The sequence below is a fragment of the Electrona antarctica genome (genome assembly GCF_951216825.1).
Source record: "Electrona antarctica genome assembly, chromosome: 10".
NCBI lineage: Eukaryota > Metazoa > Chordata > Actinopteri > Myctophiformes > Myctophidae > Electrona > Electrona antarctica.
In genome coordinates, this window is record NC_136791.1 from 19,983,962 (window position 1) to 19,991,536 (window position 7,575).

Consider the following 7,575-nt stretch of genomic DNA (forward strand, 5'->3'; position numbering starts at 1 on the left):
ATAATGTTTAAAACACCAAAAGGGGTTCCCGCCCAAAATGGGTTAACTGTCCTTTTGCGCAGATCACGCAAACCTCAGCAAAAAGAAAAGGACAATATCGATGGCCTCCAACTGTATGTTTTGTGGGGGTGGCTGCTGTCTGCCCTACAGTAACACTGTGTTTTGTGGGGGTGGCTGCTGTCTGCCCTACAGTAACACTATGTGTTGTGGGGGTGGCTGATGTCTGCCCTACAGTAACACTGTGTTTTGTGGGGGTGGCTGCTGTCTGCCCTACAGTAACACTGTGTTTTGTGGGGGTGGCTGCTGTCTGCCCTACAGTAACACTATGTGTTGTGGGGGTGGCTGCTGTCTGCCCTACAGTAACACTATGTTTTGTGGGGGTGGCTGCTGTCTGCCCTACAGTAACACTATGTTTTGTGGGGGTGGCTGCTGTCTGCCCTACAGTAACACTGTGTTTTGTGGGGGTGGCTGCTGTCTGCCCTACAGTAACACTATGTTGTGTGGGGGTGGCTGCTGTCTGCCCTACAGTAACACTATGTGTTGTGGGGGTGGCTGCTGTCTGCCCTACAGTAACACTATGTGTTGTGGGGGTGGCTGCTGTCTGCCCTACAGTAACACTATGTTTTGTGGGGGTGGCTGCTGTCTGCCCTACAGTAACACTATGTTTTGTGGGGGTGGCTGCTGTCTGCCCTACAGTAACACTATGTGTTGTGGGGGTGGCTGCTGTCTGCCCTACAGTAACACTGTGTTTTGTGGGGGTGGCTGCTGTCTGCCCTACAGTAACAGGACAAATAATGGCATGGATCAAACACCACCTGTGCAGACACAGGTAGCCTATCGTCATATATTATGCAGTAATGTCTCTTACAGTAAGTGCTGCTGGTAGTATTTTTCACCGTGCTTTTTGTAGTCCATATACAGTACTGACTTGTACTAGTCGGAACAACCTTTGTGTGTTAGTTGTGTTTTTGAGTGGACTTGGAAACGGGCTTTCGTCAGGATGTCAATATCAGTCGGGAAAATGCTTGAAGTAATAATATGTGCATATTTCCTTCTATTCCTTACACTATCATCCTCGGTTGTGCGAGGTGTACCGTATAGCAAGACGAGGCGTGCGTGTGGCGTTTTCACTTCAGTTAATGGTTTCACTGCCAGTACTGAGAACCAGAGAGCCAAAGATTTTCACGAGCCAAAGGGGTCACGGCACTCAATTTTGACCATCAGGCAGTACTACTTGTCAACCAGTAGTGGTCATTATGCTACCACACGATTTATCAATAGAAGAGCAAGGAGACCAAATACAACCGCTGCAGTTAGTTATATTGCATTAACATACTCTGTCTATACAATACAAAAAGTGACATAGTTTAGCTCTAATTGAAGTACTACAATTAATTACCATGAATCCATGAAACATCCATTGTTTTATCACTATGCCATCATTATGTACAGTGCACACAAAGGACTACATTTCCACTACATCCGAATGCTTCCTTTCTAAATCATATTTAATCTCTAATGCTTTGTCTATTGATTCATTTTTTTATTATTATTTTAACACCATCAAACACTTAGTTGGTGCATCAAAATGTATATGTATTGATTGCTAAATATGCCTGAACATTTGAAAATGCTGATAGTATATATATAAAAAAGAGAAAATGATTTGCTTTACAGTTTATTTCTCTTGCATGGTTATAAAATGTAATTTTATTTTTCCTCTGCTTTGATCGTCTGGTTTTGCGAGGTAGAGTGGAATAGTGGTGGAAATGCCAAACTGAAGCTTATTAAATTGATTTGGTATACGATTGTCAATGACACAATATTCAATTTGGGACCACATCTGATTCCAAAATGCCAGTTGATTAAGCTTCCTCATAAATGTCCTCACATACAGTACCATTTATTTCTTAGACATGTGCGTCAAAGATCAGGTTAATGTCAGGTTGTATACACTGCAGTACTGTTTGCCACAGACAGTAGTGCGTGTGAAAATGGAAACACAAGATCAAACATCTTCCTATCAGAGACAGCGTGGATATTATTACACATAAAAAAGGTTTCCTCGTCCAATGATAATCTTTTCCACAAAACAAGGCCCTGTCTTAAAACTCCTACCCAAACATACATGGTTCAATGACTCGTCACTCATGACTAAAACATCAGTGATGCCGATTGAGAAACACTGAATGGACACCCCTTTTGTGTGTGGTAACCTTTTAATGTTGACTTCACGTTACAAACCGTAAAGGAACAAAATGGTCGATGAGAGGCAACCTTGCCAAGAAGTGTTTGTAAGCCAACGGCTTTGGGCAGCTAATGAAGAAAATAGCAACTGTTGGCTATTGCTTCCCCCTGTTCTGGGAGATTGTCAAGAAACGGGGCCTCACGGTGGTGTTGGTTGCCAACATTGCAGTTCTTGGGATTTCTATCCAGTGAAATGTATTTCAAATGTATGATGTTAATATATTTACGCATTTTGTTTGCTTAAACTGTTGTAAATAAACTGTTGGCACTATGCATGTTTGTTTGGTGTAAAGAGTATGGACTGTAGTAATAAAAATAAATGAACTGTATGCATTGTCACCATTCTTTAAAGGTATTGTGTAACTGTACAGTGTATCGCTTGCTCAATGTTGGTTTTACTGATGCATAATACTAGCATGTGGGCGAATGTCAGGTCAAGTTCTCACATCTAGAGTTTGGGTCGCTACAGCTACAAAGATCTCACACCTACGTCAAAACGCCGATCTAGTAGAGTCATAGGGTGTGTTCGGATATAGTCACACTGAGCGCACCATCAATACAAACTATAGGGGGGAGTGCTCTCCCGGTGCGCGCTTCCGAATGCATCCATAGTGTCATATGGACTTCATCAGAGTATCCGTTGTACCCGTCTGTCTGTGTCCCTTTTGTTCCCATATATGGAGATCTTTGTATCGTTCAGTCCTTGCGCCCTTTAATGCCCATACAGTATTATGGAGACGCCCACTCCATGTTTGGGCGTATAGCTGCATTGGGAACTCCTCCTGGTTATGGCTGTCATAGTGACATAAGCGTGACAACGGGGTTAGCCCACCCACCGCCGGTCCTCCCTTAAGCCAATTCTATTATCAATCCAACCCCATCTCACAGAAATATGGCGAAATAGCACGGAATTGCAATTCCGTACATACACACTTAGAAAAAAACCCAAATCTGTACATATTACACTAATTACACGACTACTGTTTTGACCGCGACAGAAGTGCTATTTCACCGTGGCTGGGTGAACAGAAGTACTATTTCACAGAGGCTGGGTGAACAGAAGTACTATTTCACCGTGGCTGGGTGAACAGAAGTACTATTTCACAGTGGCTGGGTGAACAGAAGTACTATTTCACAGTGGCTGGGTGAACAGAAGTACTATTTCACAGTGGCTGGGTGAACAGAAGTACTATTTCACAGTGGCTGGGTGAACAGAAGTACTATTTCACAGTGGCTGGGTGAACAGAAGTACTATTTCACAGTGGCTGGGTGAACAGAAGTACTATTTCACCGTGGCTGGGTGAACAGAAGTACTATTTCACCATGGCTGGGTGAACAGAAGTACTATTTCACTGTGGCTGGGTGAACAGAAGTACTATTTCACAGAGGCTGGGTGAACAGAAGTACTATTTCACCATGGCTGGGTGAACAGAAGTACTATTTCACAGTGGCTGGGTGAACAGAAGTACTATTTCACAGTGGCTGGGTGAACAGAAGTACTATTTCACAGTGGCTGGGTGAACAGAAGTACTATTTCACAGTGGCTGGGTGAACAGAAGTACTATTTCACAGTGGCTGGGTGAACAGAAGTACTATTTCACAGAGGCTGGGTGAACAGAAGTACTATTTCACCGTGGCTGGGTGAACAGAAGTACTATTTCACCGTGGCTGGGTGAACAGAAGTACTATTTCACCGTGGCTGGGTGAACAGAAGTACTATTTCACTGTGGCTGGGTGAACAGAAGTACTATTTCACAGTGGCTGGGTGAACAGAAGTACTATTTCACAGTGGCTGGGTGAACAGAAGTACTATTTCACAGTGGCTGGGTGAACAGAAGTACTGTTTCACCGTGGCTGGGTGAGTTCGGGTTTGACATGATTATTTACTCTGTCCATATCGGGTTACAACTCTGAGGGGGATGAGTCTGCTCTACCGAACTTCGCAACACGCGACACGGCAACCCCACTCCCGTGGCTCAAGTTGGGTAGAGACGGCGCCCCTCCGTCATTGTCTATGGGGGGGATTTCAGTGTCATATGCACAGATTTGGGGGTTTTCTAGGCGTACTGTATGCACAGAATTGCAATTGCGTGCTATTTCTCAGAGCTTGGGTGAGACTGGGTCGACGAATCAGAGAACCCATCGGCAAAAAATTAAGGAAAAACAGCGCCCTCTGGGTCAACAGTGTCTCAAGAGAGTAATTCTATAGCACATTTCACATGACAGGAATAGACACTGGGGCAGCGGTGGCCTAAGGGTTAGAGGATCGCCCTTGTTGCCGAAAGGTTGCCGATTCGATTCCCCGGTCGGGAAGTGATTGTCATCACTCACTGAAGTGCCCTTGAGCAAGGCACTTCAACTGCTCCAGTGGAGCTGCTTAGTGGCCAACAGTATAAGAATGTGGTTGTACTGGTCAGCTCCCATGCAGATTTTAATGTGTATGTTGTCTGTGTGTCTCTATGTTGAAAATGAGCACTTGTGCTCAGCTACTACCCTGGGTAAATAAAGGAAAAAAATAAATGACAGGAATAGACACAATGTGCTTCAAAATAAAAACATATGCAAAGATGGAACCTGAATATATAAGACAGGATAAAATATGTGCATACATTTCTGTGAATGCTTGTGTGCATGTGTGTATATTATATCTGTATGTGTACAGTATGTGTGTGTTGCAATGCTGGCTTTCTGTAGCAGTGTCCTAGTGAGGCTATAGAGAACAGAGACATGCCGTCTCAGTCTGGACCAGCCATACAGAGAGATAAAGATAATTCATCTCATTCTTTCCAGAAACGGAATTATTTTATTTTCTGGGTATGCTTATGCTATGATGAATCTTTCTCTGAGGTTGGTGCATTACAGAGAACAACAACGAATATATATATTTTTTAAATGTACATTTTGTACATGTACAAAAAATGTAGCTGCTATATTCAGCAAAGATATTTGGTGTAGAACGAAAACAGGACGAGGCCTGTGGGACTATCTGGCCAACTACAGTATAAATGGTTAGGGGTGCACGATTATGAAATTATGACCGATATCCGATCTCCGATTATTTGCAGGGTCATATCTGCCGATACCGATTCTGACATTATACAGAGGATCACAATGAAAACAAGCCTAGGGGCTTGGCCCAAAGCCTGTTAATAAAGTATCCAATCAATCAATAAATTGCATAATACATTTCCAAGTGTCTGTGACTGAATGACTACTGAATGAGATGAGTACACAAATTAAATGTAGATTTATTTTAATTTTTTTATTTAATTTTTTTGCTGTTGATAATCTGTATTATTTTGAGACCATTCCGATACCGATATGGCATTTTTATGGCTGATATGGTCAATTCCGATTATGCTACCGATTAATCATGCATCCATATTTAAAAGGGTTTAAGTTGTTAAAGAATAAGCTATAGCAATGGCAAGTAATTAAACAACAAACAGCAAAACAAAGCAGTGAATTCCTTTGAAGGTCACAACTTCAAATACTCTTCCATCCTGTGACAAACAAAGCCAAAACAAAGTGTTTCACCTCCAACTGATCTGGAGGAACAGTACTGTACCAGTACTCCAATCTAGTAGTACAAGCATCAGTATAGTACCAATATTGACAGTAGTATAGTTACGTAGATAGCTCCACCAGGTACAGTACATTAATGTCAATAGAAATGTAGAACACAAAATGCTAAATATGCAAGCCAGACCACATATGTCTCCCCAATTCTCCGCACCCTCCACTGGCTATACTGCCCACACAGAGTACAAAACACTGATGTTGGTCTAGATTAGAAAGCAACCAATGGCACCCCCATATCTTCAAAGTCTGATCCAACCCTACAAACCCTCCCGCACGTTCAGATCAGCCAACACAGGGAGGCTGACAGAATTAACCTTCACTAAAACAGCCGGGACAACGCTTCACACGTCCCAGACTCTTCTCTCTTCTGGCTCCCAAACTATGTTATGCACTTCTCATTGAAATCAGAACTGTAGACTCAACTGTAGACCAATTTTCTGCCGTAGTCTGAAAACTCACCTCTTCACACTCGCACTTGCCCTAGCCTCGATGACCTTGCAGGTATGCAAAGGCCATCCTATGTAATTTAGATCGTATATTATGTAGAGACATAGCATTGATGTATTACCATGTGTTGTTCTAACCTGACTCCGCCAGATGGGCAAATGTAAATCACTCTGGATTAAGAGCGTCTGCTAAATGCCTAAATTGTAATTAACCTTGTGAAGTGCCACCTGTCTGAATAAAGGAAAGCCCAGACTGTGAAGCTCACTCATAAATAATCCACAACCACTGTCGTTGCCTTATCACGGTTTTGTTTAAACCATAGAAACAGAAAGGATAAGTAAGCCTTGCCGAGCCATGAGGCCTAATCCTCACGAAGCCCAGTCCTCAACTCTCCAGGGCTCTGATATCTCATCATACTGTATAGGAATAATCTATCTGACACATCTGACGGTGCAGGCTTTGACCTTTACTGGTTATCCCATCTTTTCGTGGCTCATACTTCAAGTCGAGTCTTTGATCACAGCAGGATTGCCCCAGGGAGAGAGAAGTTTGAGGTCTCCTTGAACCCACTATTTACTGTATCTGCGGCTTTCAAGCATTTCCTCTCTACTGTACAGTATGTGCATTTTGATGTATATTTTATGTTTAGAAATTCACATTTGTATCTTTGCATATCCAGTAGTGTTACAGTAATTTAAGATCAGACACAGTAGGTTCGTTTGTTCCCAGCTTTCCTGGCAGCATGCTTCGCAGAAGACAGCCGGTATGATAAATTGCCAGACCTTTAATGCACGTTATCAAAAGCACTGAGAACTATTTAAATGTATGCACTTTCTTGATAAATCCCACTAAAGTTGGATAGAAAGATGGAACTTCTTAAACCTTTTTTTGGTTCTGGCGACTGGTGCAGCAATACAATTGGCTCATAGCCACAGTTCCTTGTGCGTGCGTGCGTGCGTGCGTGCGTGCGTGCGTGCGTGCGTGCGTGCGTGCGTCCCCACTAGTAGCCTAGCGAGACTTCAATGATGGTGTTTTTGGCTGGCTCGTCAGTTGGTCCATCCATTCCATCCAACTACTGGTAAACTGGTGGTTACTGTAATGCTTCATATATACTGTATCCAGAGGATGAAGCCTACAGTATGTAGGTTATGCTTCATATATATCCAGAGGATGAAGCCTACAGTATGTAGACCCGCCTGGCCTTTCCTCTAGTAGTTACTGTGGTCAACGCCGGCCACCAGGGCACGCGGAACAACACTTTTTACATTCTTGATCTTATTGTATAGATGCTTCCAGAAG